Genomic DNA, 17,252 nt, shown 5'->3' on the forward strand with positions numbered 1-17,252 from the left:
GGAAAATGTGATGGTCATTTTTTGCTATTTTCAATTTTCCTCTTAATGGGCAGATTAATTAACAAGGGAAGCCTTAAATGAAACATAGGTCACTGGGCTACTCTCTGTTATTAGTACCTCTACCCTTTCCCCTTTTGCCTCAATTGTTTTCCCTGACTTCCCGATTTTCCCTCCTCCTTTTCCTGTTTAAAATCAAGACTCCGAGGTCAATCTATCAAATCTCCTAACTGAGGGTCGATCAATATGTCAGCAGTCCAACCCTCCCTCAGCAGTTATGATGATGTTCGTGGTCCTGCGCCTGCCTCTGCTGCTGTTACTGCTGCTACAGCGCGCTGAACAGGGGATCGAACCCAGCCTGTCAGGGGGCCTGACGGAAAGCATGAATCACTATTACTGGAGCTGCTGTTTGTTCCTCAGTACTTGGCAGACATGCGCAAACTCTGATTCACCGTAAACAATGTACTGGTCTAGACCACACACAACATAGTGTGTAAAACAAGTCTTGCTCATATACAGGAATGTAAAGATAAGTCACACACATAAACACACCCGCCCGCCATCACACAAACAAATACACACACACAGACACACCTAAATGTGCACACTTTATCATTCAATTAAGTGTCAGTTGGTATTTGACCCATTAGCTCCTGGAACCTGATCCAGCCTGCCCACCACCTTTGGACTTGTTAGCCCAGTGTGAGCTCAGTTCATTGGGCCTGGAGGGGCTCCGGTTACCCCTCTAATCTCATTGGAACGCTTTAGCCGCGGCTAGCGGATGCCTGCATGTCCGACAAACAGCCCACACACTAATAGCTCCATGCTTTGTGTTTATGGTTTATGTGTGTGTGTGTGTTTATGCACATGCACAAAACAATACATGTACGGGTCCGTTACTGAATAGTGAGCACAGGGCAAGGGAATATGATGTTGAAAAATGGTTTGTGTGTGTGTGCGCAAGCAGTGTGTTTCTGTGTGGAAATAATATTCTAGTTTACAGGATGCAATTTCCCCTTAATATGCCCATCCTAATGTAATTTGGCGTCTATGGAGTGTCTGTGCGCTGGGCCGGGCTGGTGTGTGTTTCTGCTGACTGCTCCTGTTTTGTGTTTATATGGATGAGTGGCTCTCTGGGAGAGCATTATGCATCCTTTTCAGCATTTAAAGATTATGTGCACGGTGGCGGCAGAAGCATTAGACAAACAAGGAAATATGTCTTTGATTAAAATATCTTTTATCTCTTTATTGATTAAAAGGCTTAGTTTGGTAATAGAATGTCTCTGCCCCTCCCCTTTGGGCCTTTCTTTGCTTTCTGTTTTTTCAGTTCCCTCTCTATAGCTGAGATATTTCAACTGTACAGCTAAACTAAAAACTGAAGATAGTCAGTGTATGCAAGGAGCTGTAGTTATGTGGAGTTACAAATAATTACAGACAATCACACAATTTAGTTTTTGCATTTGAATCGTGAAGTTGACTGACAGCACCCTGCGTCACTTCCAAACTGTTTGTTTGGTTTTTCACTGTTGGCTGTGGAGCAGTAATGCTTTACTGTAAGTGCTTTGGAATAAACAAATCAGATGTGGTTATTGAAGGAAGGTAGAGGCAATAAGTTATACTTTTCAACATTAATTCATCATTTTAGCTCTTTATCAAGTAGAGATGCTTTTTTGAGAGATGATTTTCTGTTTCACATCACTATATATATGTAAAAAAAAAACAAAAACTGTTTGTCACATCAAGTAAACAATTTTAAGACAGGATTTTGGGCTCTGGTAAATTATAATGGCTTTTATTTTTGACAATGTATACCTTTTTATAGATTTAAAAATGGTCAATAGTGAAAATAACTTAGTTGCTGATATTCTAGACATTAGACTTCTGTCAGCTACAAAACATTTTCTACTACTTGCACTGGTACGAACAGTAATACATGAATTATTTACTAATGAATTGAGCTGCTGGAATTCCCTCCTTTTTCCACTGTCGTGTGTGCTGTGTGAGTGGAAAAAGTTGGGCATAACTACTTTTTGAACCTTGACTTCCCTGAAGGGTCACATGTGACAGCAAGCTGACAGACGCCTTTACACAAACACAGTGAGCGTCTTGCATGGCAATGACTTGATATTCTCTGGTGGCTTCTAGACATCAGGGTCAAGACCCGCCTGTACCTCATTAGTCAGGTCATGAGACAAACTGGGTGAGAGGCCAGATCATGTCCTCAAGTCAGAGCATGTTTATCTTTGTGAACACTACACTGTCAAGGTTTTTGTCCCACCGCTGATGACAAAGAGCGACAGAGGAGGAAGAGTAAGTGTGAATCTGTGTGTGTGTGTGTGTCTTGTGTGCTTGATGGGGAGAGACTGAGCTGAGGCTGAATGAGAACAGATGGAGATGTGCTCTTTAATTAACCCTGCAGAATCACAGTGCTGAAAACAGGCCTCGGTCCGTGAATAACATCCAGCACATCCAGGGTGTGTGTAAGGTACAATGTTAGTGTATATGACTTATGTGCGCGTGTGTGTGTATGGAGTCTACTGTGGACTAGCCGGAGCATCGACCCGTTCCCCCATCCCCCTTCCCTAGAGCGGGGCGTTTTATTTCTCATTAGCGGGCAGCAAACTGCTGGGGGATGAAATTTGCTAACAGGAATTAAAAGTGCATTAACACATCTGAGAGATTCATTTCTGCTAATAGTTTTATTAGTGCTCTGACCTTTCAGTTCATTAGAGGACTGCGGGAGAAGGGAGGGGCGGAGAGAGGGAGAAAAGGGTGAATAAGAGGGTCTTAGGGCTCACTTATACTTGCAGAGACCTTTTTGGAAGAAGATGCAATCATAAAAAGGACATAATGGCGGGAAATGATTACACTTGTAAAGCTTTTTTGATTTGTTGGCTGTGATTGTCTATTCAAAGACTCAGATACAGTCCTTCAAAGGAGTCCGCTCTCATATTCCATGAGATGATGATGCAAAAGTATCAACCACCTGATCTTCCACCAACTGCTGAAACGCTGCTTTAAGATGGTGCCTACTCAGTCTTAGTGGCCTGATGTTCACCTCCCTTGACTCAATTACCAGAATTTATAACACAATGTTTTTCAGGTCTGTTAGCGCTTGAGTGTATCACTTATCCAGCCGGTTAATTGTTTATGAACTGTGCCCTCCCCCTCTCTCAAATGAAGTGAGGGAACCAAGGAAAGAGCATCGAGTGTGACAAGAATGGCATTTGGTGTGGGGGAATGGGTCAGAATAGTCAATAGTGTTTTAAATGTAAAGTCCACCAATCAAACACAAGCAGTCGTTAATGGGAGCTGTGTTTCCATCAACATATTTTTATGCGCATTTTGAAGTATTGCATTAGAGAGTGGAAATGGCAAAACCTTCCTCAATTTTGCAAAAATGTTTTTATGCTCACTTGAGGGTTTTTTTTTTTGCCTTTTTCAAAAAAGAGTTAAGCGCTAAAAGGGAAATGGAAACACCTTTGCTGAATAAGTTCTGACAGTGAACATTTAACTCACATGACTGATCAGCTGTTTCTGCTGTTGGCGTCTTCCCTGATATTCCCATAATGTGCAAAAACATGGCTGGTAATAGCAACTAGGCAACCAATACTAGTTGACATGAAAGAACAATTACAACTTGCCCAATTGAAACTAATCCCTGAAGACCTCTCTTCATTTTTCTCTAGTAGGTGACCATGACGACTGATTTTGTTTCCGGTTCACAGTCTCTGCTTCTTCTACTCTGTTTATTACAGCCATGCGAAAGTAGCCTATACCGCCAACTTCTGATGAAACTACCCTTTGCATAGCCTAGTTTATTCGCTCCAAACCAGTTGATGGAAACGTGCCTAATTTGCATTTTCTTTTTTGCTACATTTCAAAAGTTTGCTTAAAATTCGCCTGACATTTAGATGGAAACCTGGCTAATGTCCCTTGTAGATGCCATAGATGGACAGTGAGATAGTGCGAATTTACCTTACCAGGGAGGGCAGCTAAAGGGGAATTAATGTTGTTTTCTTTCTGTTTTATTGGAAAGCAAGTGGGGCAAGTTACAGTGCAATTTGCTTTCCCCTGTTCCCTATAATTAGCACCTTACAGAAATGAAATAACATTGACGAGAAGGTCAATAATCCTGATCTATAGTGAAATTAATCCTGCTATCGACACAACAAGCAAACAATACAATTAAGAGCAGAGGGAGGAGAGAGTGGGAAAAAAAGAAAACAGAAGGAAAGGAGCAGGTCTGAGGAATAGGATGTGTTTTATCTCCTGGGTTCACTGTGCAGAAATCCTATGAAGGCTTCTAATTAATTCATCCATTGTTAATGAAGGCAAAGCGAGGAACCAGGGATTATACATAAGGAGAGGAAGGAACACAATTAGAGATACCAGGCTAATGATTGCTTTTTTAACTTGCTGTTGTTTCTCCCTTGTACTTAGTTGACTTGCTCTGGTACATTTATTGGACATTTTAAAATGAGATTAACCTCTTCAGTGTGCCGTCACACAGCCATCTGTCTATAAAGGTGGTTAAGTTAAAGTTAATTTTAAGTAACTTTTTACAAGATTTGACCTTGGACCAGCATTCATTGCAATGCTGTTGCACTGAACTTCCCCATTGTTGGAAAAGTGTAAATATAATCTTTATTCATTCATTAGCTTATATTTATCATGATCTCCATTCAAAAAATAAATTTGAAGTTGCAAATCATACAGTAAAACATTTCTTATCTGGTTCAGATATAATGACCTTCTAGGAATCCTGCCAGCTCCTCTTGAAGACATTACTGGGCAGTCTGGCATATTTAGTCCTTCCAGTCTGTCATGGATTTACCTCATAGTCTCTCTCAAGTTAGTTGTGCTTACTGTATCTCCAGTGGGAGTTATCTGGGTGGTACTTACACCTTATCTTACAAGATATCGAAACCACTTCAGTTGGCTTTTTTGAAGCCCAGTTGCAAAGAAAGCGATGCTTAACTCCTCCAGGATTTCTAATGTGTATGCCTTATGAACGGCCAGCCAATCTGCAGACCTAATTTTTGCCCAAATGTTTCCATGCTGTCATGTTGTTTACCATCTATCCTGAATTCCTCAGGTCAAGGTTTGAATGAAGACCAACTAGTAAAATGAGACCTTAACTTGTCTCATCTTTTTTATGACCTGTCTCCATACTTGGACATCAGACTTTTAACACCGGAGACAGCTGTTCGTTCCTGTTTCCAACCACATGAAAATGTTTTTTTATTTAAAAACCATGACCGTGATTTTCCCTTAACCTTAAAGGGGACGTATCACATGCACATTTCCAGATTTAGATTTATATTCTGGGGCTCAACTGGAATATATTTGATGGTTATTTGCATGATTAAAAACTCCTTACTTATCTTATACTGGCTCTTTATGCAGCCCCTCAGTTCAGTCTCTGTCTGAAACAAACTGTTTTAGCCCCTGTCTCTTTAAGCCCCCCCTCATGATGAGCCCACTCTATTCTGATTGGTTAGCTCCCGGAAGCTGCGTCTCGACCGACTTCCGGTGGCTAGTAGGATTTCAATTCTTTTTTTCGTTCTTTACTTGAAATTGAAACAAATCTGTACATGTTCACGCCTGATAAGAGTCTGAAATATGCGTGTGGACAACGCGAACAGCCTCAGCAGCAAAGGCTATGGAACAGACGGCTGTTTGTCGGCATGTGCGAACAATCTCATGTCATCACAAGGAGGAAGTAAAGGTAACATTTCAAACGAAGCATTCTGAGCAGGCTGAAACCTGGGCTCTTGACTTTGAGGGAACATTTTTACATATGTTCTCAAGTTTTGGACCTTTAACCATGTTTAACATTGTACCTAAACCTAACCATAGCGTTGTCACCTCATAAAACTTTTAATTTATTTTTCAGCAGTGTTTTGTAACAGGCTTGGACAGCAAATGACAAATGATGTCATACTGCCGATTTGGGCATCTGATCAGAAAATGCTCATATGTGTCATTCTGGAGTGCATGGAACAACAATTTTGTTGTTTAATTTGGGGGACTTGTTGGGCCAAAGATATGTGGATTGATATCTTTCTCATCAATATTACAAATAAAAGAAGATACAAGTATCCTTAGAACATGCTGTACATCTCCAAATAATATCTTCCTGTTGGCACTGATCCTGGAACTCTCCTAAAAGCAAACCTGGGTCTTATTACCACTACTTACAAACGTACAAAAATCTTTCAATATGTTTAAAATCTGTCCTGTCAGCCCACTGCAGAGAGCCCAGTGCCAGTGACAAAAGGGACGTGGTGCTGTTTCCAACTGAGTAGTTTTAACTGGCGTTTGGACTGGCCTGGGGATCCAGAGGGGAGCAGAGGCCGAGCGTGGTGGGCTGCCGGAAGGATGGTGCATCTGAGCGTCGCAGGGTGAAGAAGGATTGCCTTTCAAGAATTACGAGCCATTAAATCAGAGCCTGGAAATCTCAAGGTTCCCCAAGACTGCTGCACAAGGAATCTGGGCTGGAGAAATATTGTTTATGGTTTAAAAGGCCTGGCGATGGATTTATAAAAGAAACATTCATCATTGCAGGAAAACGGAACAAAACATTCCGGAAATAAATACTCACTCTATAGGTATACTTGTCACCCAGACAGCACAATAACAAGTGAATTGGGAGGGAGATCCTTCATTTGCTGGCAGCTGGCCCCCAAACATGCTTTGTGTGAGCCTGCGTGTGTGTGGGCACACAGTGGTTTGAGTGAGAACTTCTTATTTTAGTGTTTGTAAAAAATATCTTATTGCATTATGAATCTGATCTGTATTTTGATCTATATATTTATGCCCCCGTGTTTATTTTAATGTGCATATTAAAAACTACTTTTGTAAATTGATGTTTCTCATAACAAAGTTTATCTCGAATGGTTTGGCAAGCTGTTTTACTTAACATGTTAACATTTATTTTTACATCACTTCCCTCTTGAAGTGCCAATATAAGTGAGTCCTCCGGTAAACACAATTAACAGTATTGATTATCTCTGGCTGCCCCGTCCCTGGAAAAGAAAAATATGGCTTTAGTGAAGTAGCATTTTACAGGAAGGTGATGGGGTTTTGGTCAGTGATGTGACCTTGAGACAGTGTGAAAAATCTATGCTGTGGTCTGAGTGTTGTCTGGTACAAGAGGTGCACTGAACAGGTAAACCCACCATTGTCATGGCCAGTGGTCCGTCAGATTATTTGGTGTTAGCGTTGTTGCTGGTGTCGGTTTTTGTAATAGTCCGTATGATCTTGTTGCATGACGCATCATACGGTGTAGTACAGATTATTCGCTCTGCCCAGTCCTCATTCTGGTTAAACCTTCCACACTGAAATGCTTGAAAATACAGCAACTAAACCCTGATGTACTGTATGTGCTGGATATTCTCTGCTTATTTGCAGATAAACATTTCCCCAAAACTGCTTTCAATTTTAGATTGAAAATTATGGATTTTAAAGCTTCCACACTGAGTGAATGTAGGATTTACATATTTGAAAATTAATCTTTAATTTACAGCTTAAACTCTTCACATGTGATGTCTGTGTCCTTTAAAACAATTGACTTTGCCAGAACAATGACTACACCTATGCATTGTATCATTACAATGTGGGTAGTACATGCAAATAAACCATTTTTAACCTCCCTCCATGTTGCCTGCACCCAGAGCTCCCTGCTCGTTTTCTGTCTGTTTTCAAATGTCTGCCGGGTGACGCAAAATGTCAATCGATAATGAAAATCATTGTTAGTTGCAGCCCTAATGGATTTTAAAACTTATTTTGCTGTTGAAGCTGTTCGTCACAGTGACACATTTTCTCATCAGTTTAATCATTTAACGTTATTAGAGAGCAAATTCTGCTGCTTATTTTATAAAGTCAGCCTTTCACATTCATTGAATGACAGGACGTTAAGTTGCCGCTCTCTTACTGATCTGATATGAGAAGATCAGCAACAGTGTTTCCAAGTTTATTAAACAGATTTTGTGCATAAGAATTGAGATATTAAATTTATTAGTGATGGTAGAAAGGGAAACAAGTTGCGCATTTCTCTCTCCATGTTTTTTATTGTGCTGCTGCAGCCTTTATGTTAATCTGACGGTATTCAGTTATGTGGTGCTGTGTTGAAAGTGTTACGGAAATGTTACCAAGTCTGACCCACCTACAGTAGTAACATAGCAATTGTGACTTTAATGTAAAAGTGACCGGGGTGCTTATTCGGACACGAGACTGACCTGTTAAATTGGCATCAGATTAACGTAAAGGGGTTAATGTGAAATAAAGGTGTTTCTTCTGTGATAAGTTTTTCTATATTTACACACTCTTCTCTTTTGCTCTGTAGCGTGTGTTCACAACCTCCCTGAGGAATAGCACGGGCTGTGGCCAGTCATTTGTTAAAGTATCGATTGATGAATCTATCAGATTATGCATATTGACTGATATTGATGAAAGAGGATTTGATCAATGCCACCCTCTTATACACACGTGTCCTCTTGGGGATTTGTGAGTGGGCGAAGTGTCTACAGAATGAAAATAAGAGTACAGGAAGAAATGGAGCCAAAGAACAGACGACAATGATGGAGTGGTCTGACAGGAAAAAAGAAGTGTGGGAGAATTCACCATTTGAACTACATGTGTTAGTGTGTGTTGTTAGGGCAGCATATGTGGGTGTAGAGATAAGTGTGTGAAGGTTTACGCAAACGTGAAAGCAGTATGTAAGTATGTGTGTCTCAATGTCCAGGAAGGCAAGGTGCTGACAGTCAGCGGGCAGACGTGTGTGTGTGTGTGTGTGTGTGTGTGTGTGTGTGTGTATATGTGAGCCTGAGTGTGTCTGTGTGTGTTTGATGGATGGGCTGGCAGGGCAAGGCCGTGGATAAGAGTGCAAACAAACTGGGTAATAAATGAGAGCGACAGTGGAGCAGTGATGGAGCCCACTCCCGAGCTCCTGATGCATGCCGACCAGCACCGACAGCCATTTGTATTAGAGAAATGAGGAAGCTGTCACTGAGATGAAGAGACAATGTTCATCCTAAAGAGGAGTGAGGTATCTCTCTCTCTTTTTCCACCGCCTCTGTCTCTCTTTCTCGCTCTCCCTGTCTCAAACGCACACACACACACACACACACACACACACATAAACACACTTGCACTGTGGATTCGAGCTCAGTGGGGGACTAATCAGGGCGAGGTAGGGTGCTAATGTAGGCCATAATGAGTGGAGCTCTCAGTGACACATCACACACCACCAGCTCTAGGGGGAAGCGCAGTGGTGGAGCTGCTGCTTGTACCACACACACGCAGATACAAACACAAGTGTAACTCCCAGCCTGGTGTCACCTGGGGACACAGGTAACGTCACAGCAAAAACAAAAAGGAAAGGAGGAAAGGAAGCGGGGAGGAGAAGGTGAAAGATGAATTTGGCGCATTCAGTTTAATTTGGGAGCAGAAGTGGGGAGTCAAAATGTAAATTTAATTGTGTACTGCACTTTATAATTTTACTCTAGTACATTTCAGAGAGGAATACCCCAGTTTTTATTCCAGTCTAACTATCAGACAGCTACAGTTGCTGCTTACATTTAAGATAAGATGAAGATTTTACACTCATGAGATAAAAAGAAGGGTCCTTAAATACTTTTGGTCCTTAAAACCCAGTTTAATGCTCTAGAACATGTTAACTTCTACTTAATTAAATATTTAAATAGAGTAAAGGACAATAGAATATTCCTCCATTGTGGTATGGCAGGACAAACTGTATGTGTGTATTTGTGTTTGCTATCGGTTTGTTGTTTGCGTTTGTGCTAAATCGGGGTGCGCAATCCTTCACCGCCGTGACAGCCGGTGTTCTCTGTGCCACCCAGACACTGTAAGTACAGCCTGGCAAGGCAACGGGGGCAGGCTGCATGTGCGTTCTTTATTTATTTATTTGTGTGTACGCATGTGTGTATTTGTGTGTATCACAGCACATGGCTACAGCTGGGGGAAGAGGAATTTGGGCCTGCACCTGCATGGGGATAATTAATGTGGACAGAGTGGTACCTAAATAAATCAGTGCCTCTCACAGTCTCAACAGGACTTTTCTGTTTAGGGTCAAAATCTTCCCACTCCGCTCAGGATTAATCATGCCTGCAAGCGGCAGGGACACAAACTGTATTTGTGTGTGTATGTGTGTGTGTGTGTGTGTGTGTGTGTGCCCGCACCTTCATGTGCCCCCTCACAGAGAAGCTGCGAGGCTATTTTTTTCCCCTCTTCACCTCCATCCTCAGCGTTGTAATCTCTTGGAGGACAAACAAAACAACAGAAAGTCATAATTTTCACAGTTGTATAATTAGCCCCACCTTCTTCGCTACAGTGATGAATAGGTGAACCTTTTGTTTGCATTTGTCATGCTGCGGTGGCATTGTCACAGATGTGAGTACGTGTGAAGCAGAGGTGCAGGGGGTCAATGCATGCAGGGATGTGTGTGGATGCAAGCCTATGATGAGATGGTTCTTCATGTGTTTGTGGGCTTCTAGTAGGTTCCAATAATTTTCAATCTTCTTTGTACATAAACTGTATTTTCACTATGACCTCTCTAGTCCAGCTGTCCCTGGTCTATAGAGCAATGCTTATCTCCATCTCTCGCTGCTATCTCTGACAGCAGGTCTGCTGTTCTAGTCCAGTGCAGATCTACGTCCTACTCTGTCCACTCCTATCTCCCAGACTGATAGCCTCTGATTGATCTCATCACCTCCCTCATCTATTATTCATGCTACCTTTCATGTCCTGATGGCGGAAGGGCAAAGTGTAAGTGTAAAGGAGACACTACCTGTTTGCTGGGACCTCTGTTTAGCCTGTAGAGAGAATCCCACTCACAATTAGGAAGTTGTTGGGTTTTTTTTTTTTTGCCTTCTGATTCATCCAGCCCCAAACATGTGTTCATAGATCTCCCCAACCTGATTGATCTGTATAATGGAATGGAATAGCTTTGGAATTGCCGCCCCATGGGGGTACACAGAGATGGGCACAGGGACAGAGAGACATGTACTTCGGCTGTTTGGGGAGGAAATTAATGGTGCATTTTTTGTTTTTATAATGTGATTTAATGATGCAATTCGTCTAATAAAAAGAACATTTTTTAACATTTACACGTTCATTTACACATTCCCTCCTTCACAGAGGGAAACCCAGTGGGCCAATACAAACATCTCACTCCTCTCACCCACTCAGAGCGCTGCAGGCCCTTTTATTGCATTGTGATGGATGATTTCAGTTTGGCATTTTTCACCACCGTGCAACATCCAAATACAACCCCCCTCCCCATTTGAGTGCATAAGGAGGCCATCCTATATTCACAAAGCCGACATCTAATGCATATTGAGTGTGTTTTGTAAAGGATCATTTGATTGTCTTGTAAATGAAGCTTTGCCTCTCAGCTGCTAATTTAGCCACATTCCATCTCATTAGAGAGGAGAACGAGAGAACGAACGACAAAGGCATTCTCTGAGAAATGAACCCTTCTCTTGATTTCAAACCGCCATCACTGCTGCTGTAGCTCCAACAGTTTGAATAATCTCAGATTATAGGGAGGTATAGGAGCGCTATGGTAATACAACAAAGTCAGACTCCTAAAAAAACCCAGTAAGTGTGTCTGGCTCTTCCTCTACCTTACTCTTGCTCTTTTACTTCCACCCCTCATGTTTCCCCCACCTTCCCGCCCTATTGCTCTATCTCTTTAGAGGATGTGCAAGTGTATCTGGTTTCCTGAAGCGTTTAGCACCTTAGCCACAAAACCCGGACAGGAAGCCCACTCTATTTGCAATGTATCAATTGCTCCGAACAACAATCCCCTTACCTCCACCTCCCTCAAACTGCCGCTGGCTCAGCACACACTTCTCACATACCTTCACATGCGAGCACTCACGGTCAAATTTGCAAATGCACAGAGGGATTTTTCCTGTAATGTTCAGTAGCGTGAATATACTGTAACCAAGCATGCAGACTTCATCAGCACTAACACCTTGAACTAAATGGACAAATGCATCCCTGTGTGTCTACACACACACACACACACATACACACACTTACAGGGAATCTGACCTTGGCTCCAGTTAGTCCCGGGGTTCATCCTCCGGCCAAGCTGGCAAGTCAAATGGGTCCGGCAGCCAAGACAGCGGCCCCAGCCACTGCAAGGCTGCTGTCATCTGTTAAGAAGAAAGACACACAGAGGGACACAAGCAGACACGGTGTAGAGAACAAGAGAAATAAAGCTTTAAATATATAAGAACACACAGAGGTAATGGAGTTAGGCTTCGTACGTGTCTGTGCAGGTTTGTGGGCACTGGCATTTTTTTGCATGTTTGCATCTGTGTGCATGCCAGTGTGTGTACGACTTAACGCACATGTGTACATGCAGATGTGTATGTGAGAGCAGGAGTAAGCGCCTGAGGTGATGCCTTTTGAAAGGCACTTTAGAAATTAAAGCATTGCCACTGTTCTGTAATGGGGCTTAAATGATCCAGAAAACACAAGATATATTGAGCATTTAATGAAACATACAGCACACTCCTCAATTCTGCTCTCAGCTTCACCAAAGTGTCTGCCAAACCTGCTTTATGCCCGGTGAACACATGCACAGACAAATGCTTACTTTTCACACATTTGTTTTTTTAAATTTAATTCCAAAAATCACTTTATCTTTTGATAAATAGTGGAATTATTTGTCCATCAAAATATGTACATCTTTTGATGAATAGATTAGTAGTGTTATTAATAATATATTATTAGTACCTCCTTAACTACTTTGTCACATTTTGTACACATTTTCTACAATGGTATGATTATAATAATAACAGGGCTGAATATCATTTGAAAATTTACAGTAGCAGTGCCAATACCATCATGATACTTTTTCCCATTACATTGACAAATAGAGACATATTTTCCTGTGAACCCTTTTTTTATGTTACAATTAAGCCAAACTTCTCAAATATTGTCTAAACACAAGTAGTCAAACAAGAACTTTGCCAAAATAAAATTGGCTAAAATTGGCTAAATTGTTATTTAAATCCGAAAGATAACAAATCTGACCAAACAATCAATGCCAGCTTTTGGTATTTGGAAATCTTTATGGGCACATTTTGGTCCAAAAAAAGGGATTGCAGTTATTATTTTATGAGGTTAAGATGAACTGAGTATTCACTGAAACATTTAGCCCTGAATGCTCTGTCCAGCGGTGGTCTTATGTGGTCAGTTGTTGTCTTATGTGCACACCACATAGTTTCACTATAGAGAGCAGAGAAGCAGTCACTTTTTCCTCATTGCCTGTGAATGTCCTTTGTGGTTTGGCCGTACATTAATAATGTAAAGGTAATGATCTCTAGACTAAAGGCCCTGTCCTGTCTTGTGTCCCCCCCCCCCACCCCACCCTTCCCTCCCCTCTCTCTGTTCCCCGTCTGTCTGTAGACCAGCCAAAGGAAGAATAGACAAGAGGGTCAGGCAGAAAAGAGGATGAATGTTGGTTGAAGAGGGTGAGTCAAAGAAACGGAGGAATTCCTGGCCACGCTGTAGAAACAACGCAGGCACCGTCTTGCTTCATTGATTACTTGAGGAAAAGGGGAAGGAAGCAAAGAATCATTCTGAGAAAACATCTCTTCCCTGCCTTTCCCTCTCTCCCTTTCCTTTGCCTCTGAAGTTTGGTCTCAGAGAATGATGGATGAGGAACTTGCACTGTGGCCTCCAATGTCCTCTCTTCTTCCTCTTCCATCCTTATCCTCCTCCTCTTCCTCCTCCATACACACATGAAGACACACACACACTCTCAGATGCACAGTGTTAGCGAGTGATGGATGGGGAGCTGGCAGTGTGGCAGTAATAGCAGACACCCAGAACTACACTGCCACTTATTAATTTGTCTCCTTATGCGCATCTACATTTATGTCTGTCGCCACACTAACATCTAAATATAGATGTTTATAATGAAAAATATACCTTTTCTTACAAAAAGTGTGAAACTTAAACGTTTTAAAATGGGTTTATGGGTCTTATTGTGCATGATATACACAAATACAAAATTATTTACATTGTTAATGTCTTCAGAGATGTGTATATGTCAGAAGTTAATATTTTACTGTGTGGTTATGTGATTTATATATATCCTGATTACATTTATATCAAGTGTGTGTCCTGAGTCCGACATGTTACCTGAAACTGAGCACTCGGAGTGCACATCTCTGTCCTCCGAGTTCACGTTTTGAAGAATGTCTGACGAGGCAGGAATGATGGACAGCAGGCCGCTTACACAACATTACACATTATTAATCATATTCACATTGTCTGAGAGGGGGAGAAGGGGAGCAACAGCACAAAGATGAGAGGGAGGAGTGGAGGAGGAAGACGAAGAAAGAGGAGGAAGAGGGGGGAGTGGAGGCAAAGGAGGAGGGTTAGAAAGCCACAAATAACTACCATCAATCATCAAGCAGTCAACATTTTCACATGTTAGGATTGCCTGTTATTGGCAGCAGCCAGGGAACCTTAGTCTGTGTGTGTGTGCGTGTGTGTGTGTGTGTGTGTGTTTGCTTTGTCTTGCCCAGCCCGGACTTCTCTCCCTTTACTGTCTTCGCCTCTCCTTAAACTGACGGCGCAAACAACAACAGTTGAGAAATCACCCTCGTCAGCAGGAAGCTGGCAGGTGTGTTAACTCCCCCAGTACCAAATTAGGATGTGCAAGATTGCAGAAACGCTTCGGCTCTCATATCTCCCCTTTTTAATCACAAACATTTACATGAGCCTGGATGGAAAGAGACATTAGGCTTCAGCCAAGGGTTTGCTTTGGACAGGCAAGGCCTCGGATCGCTCTCAACACTCCAAAACCTAACTGGGAACTTTGCCCGGTAGCCTGAGAGAAAGACCTCAGGTCAGCCTTTGTTTGGGGTGCTGTAACTCACTGATTTATAGAAATATTACTTCCCAAAAAATAATTAAACATGTTGAAATGCATCTTAAATCATCCCAATCTGATCTCCCAGGATTGGACCACGGACATATTTTGAATGATGGCCTGTGGGAAGCTGCATAAAAAGCATAAACTTCTCCTGCAGTTTCTGATAATTTAAAAACGTTCTCGTTGCTTAGTTGGAACAAAAATCCAAAATATTAAAGTTGTTTGGGAAATCTGTTCCTCTGTGCTGCATAGAGGAGACATGTAGTTATCCAGTTTTATTTTTATTTTTATAGTTTTTATTTATGATAGCAATAATATGTTCCTTCTGTTGCAGCACTTTGACCTGCAGCATTTTGATGCGCGTGTGTGTGTTATTGTCAAAAACACATTTTTCTATGTTGATCATTGTGGTGCTGTAGATTATGGAAAAACAACACTAGGGGGTGCTCTAGGTTTGTCTAGCCAACTGTTGAGATTGAACTGCTCACAGCTCCAGGTGTGTGTGCGTGTGTGCGTGTGCATGTGTGTGTGTGTGTGTGTGTGTGTGTGTGTGTGTGTTTAAGTGTGTTTGTGTGCATGCACATGTGAAGCATTGTGCATCCTGTGCACTTGCTGTCCAGAGGGCGATCCAATTTGAAGCCAAGAGTCATTCTTCCTTTTCTCCCATTACAATCACACCACATCCTGCCACAAGACCTCTTTATCATTAACTCTCTGTCTCTGTTTATGACACTGAACGGTCAGAGGTTAAGTTTCTTAGTTACAAAGTATTGCATGATAATAGAGTTAATAGATGAGGGTTTTTCAGGAGTTGGGTCCATCACTTTATAGTCAGTTACTTAATGCTGCTGAATATGAACAAACCTGCTGTGTGGACGTAAGTGAATGCACTAATTGGATATTTGAGAGACATCATTTTAGTCTTGTTGAGGCTATTTCAGAATTAGCAAGTTGCACTAATTCAGTCTTTATTGATGCACCTTTTGCCCTTTTTGTCCCTTGTGCACACACACACGACACACTAATTCAGAAGGTTTGAGATGCGTCTTCTCAGTTTCAACACACTAAAAGCAGAGTGGAAAAAAATTAAAAAAAAATCCTGGTTTCAGACCTATTAACTCTCTGTGCCGGCCGTGTTGGTTTCAATATCAAGATTAGATTACAGACAGTCATTCAATCATGCAGCCTTTAGCAGAAATGCAGTGCGATGTAGCTGCTCACAGTTCTCATTGAAGCACAACATTCGTGTGGAAGTTCACGGGCACACTGTTTAGTCACGTCGTTTCTTTTTGTGGAATTTTCCATCTTCGTGGCATCTGATGCATTTACTTGCATTTATATTGACACAGCACAAACCCTCTCATTGACCTTCAGCTCTATTGTTGTGGGACTCTCTTTTGCCTACGGCTGAAACAATATCATATCAGTATGATCGTAAATTATTTTTGAAAAGAGCTACAAAATGGCAACATATTGAAATCAGCCTGCGTTGTGAAGTCTTGGTGAACTGCAGTTTCATGTTTGTCTGTGTGTTTGTGGCCAGACAGTGTGGCTAGAAGAAACAGCGCCCAGGGCACTATGGGGGGAAAGGACACTGGCATGTTATGGTGAAGCAGTTCCACCCCTCTACCACTCAAAATATTTGTGTCACACTCTCAATTGTGGTTCTTTGAAGAAGAAGAAGAAAAAAATCCACAATATATTTAGCTTGTTTTTTTTTTGCCATGGAATATTTCCCCTATATTATTAAAGACAAATTCTTCCATAAATGATATTCCACTATAAATCATTTGCCTTGTTTTCCACATTTTTGGTTTTGTGAGGAAACACTGGAAATACTCCCAGAACCAGAATTCTAAACTATGGAAAATAAGATGTCTTTATGTGTGTTTCTTATTTAGATTTTTCCTGTTAATACATCCATTTTTTATTTCCTACAACTCCTCAAGAATAGAAAATTAGAGAAAGGGGGGAAATAATACCTATAAAAGACCTCCTTTACGATATATACAAATATTTAATCAATACCCTGCATGTTCCACATTTTCCCTGAACTTGATAATTTCCTACCTCTCAGTATCTATTAAGAAATTGTTTAATCATTGAAGAAGTCGTCCCCGGCCCCCCCCAGATGTTTGGTTGTGAGAGCGCTGGGGAAAGACAGCACCGATGTTCCAGCTCCAGATGAGAGAGACGAGTAATCCTAAACAGGGATGTGAAGTAGAAGTGCATGCATCTGTCCATTGTCAACCTGTAGGGATGTTGACTGATGATGCACCTGACTCCTCTCCTCCTCCTCCTGCTCCACAGTCACTTTCAGCTCTCCGAC

General features: G+C 41.6%; 1 long non-coding RNA gene across 19 annotated transcripts in view; it reads left to right on the plus strand.

The window, feature by feature from the left end:
* The window catches only part of LOC122982521, a 262,088-nt gene that overhangs the window by 15,679 nt on the left and 229,157 nt on the right, over positions 1 to 17,252 (plus strand). For 18 of the 19 annotated variants that reach the window (XR_006403470.1, XR_006403482.1, XR_006403483.1 and 15 more), the window contains exon 3: positions 13,447 to 13,511. The exons of the other annotated variant lie outside the window; for it this stretch is intronic. This is a non-coding gene — a long non-coding RNA (uncharacterized LOC122982521). The remainder of the gene's footprint in view (positions 1 to 13,446; positions 13,512 to 17,252) is intronic. 19 annotated transcript variants of the gene reach the window in all.

Source organism: Thunnus albacares, chromosome 5 (genome assembly GCF_914725855.1).
Source record: "Thunnus albacares chromosome 5, fThuAlb1.1, whole genome shotgun sequence".
Taxonomy (NCBI): Eukaryota; Metazoa; Chordata; class Actinopteri; order Scombriformes; family Scombridae; genus Thunnus; species Thunnus albacares.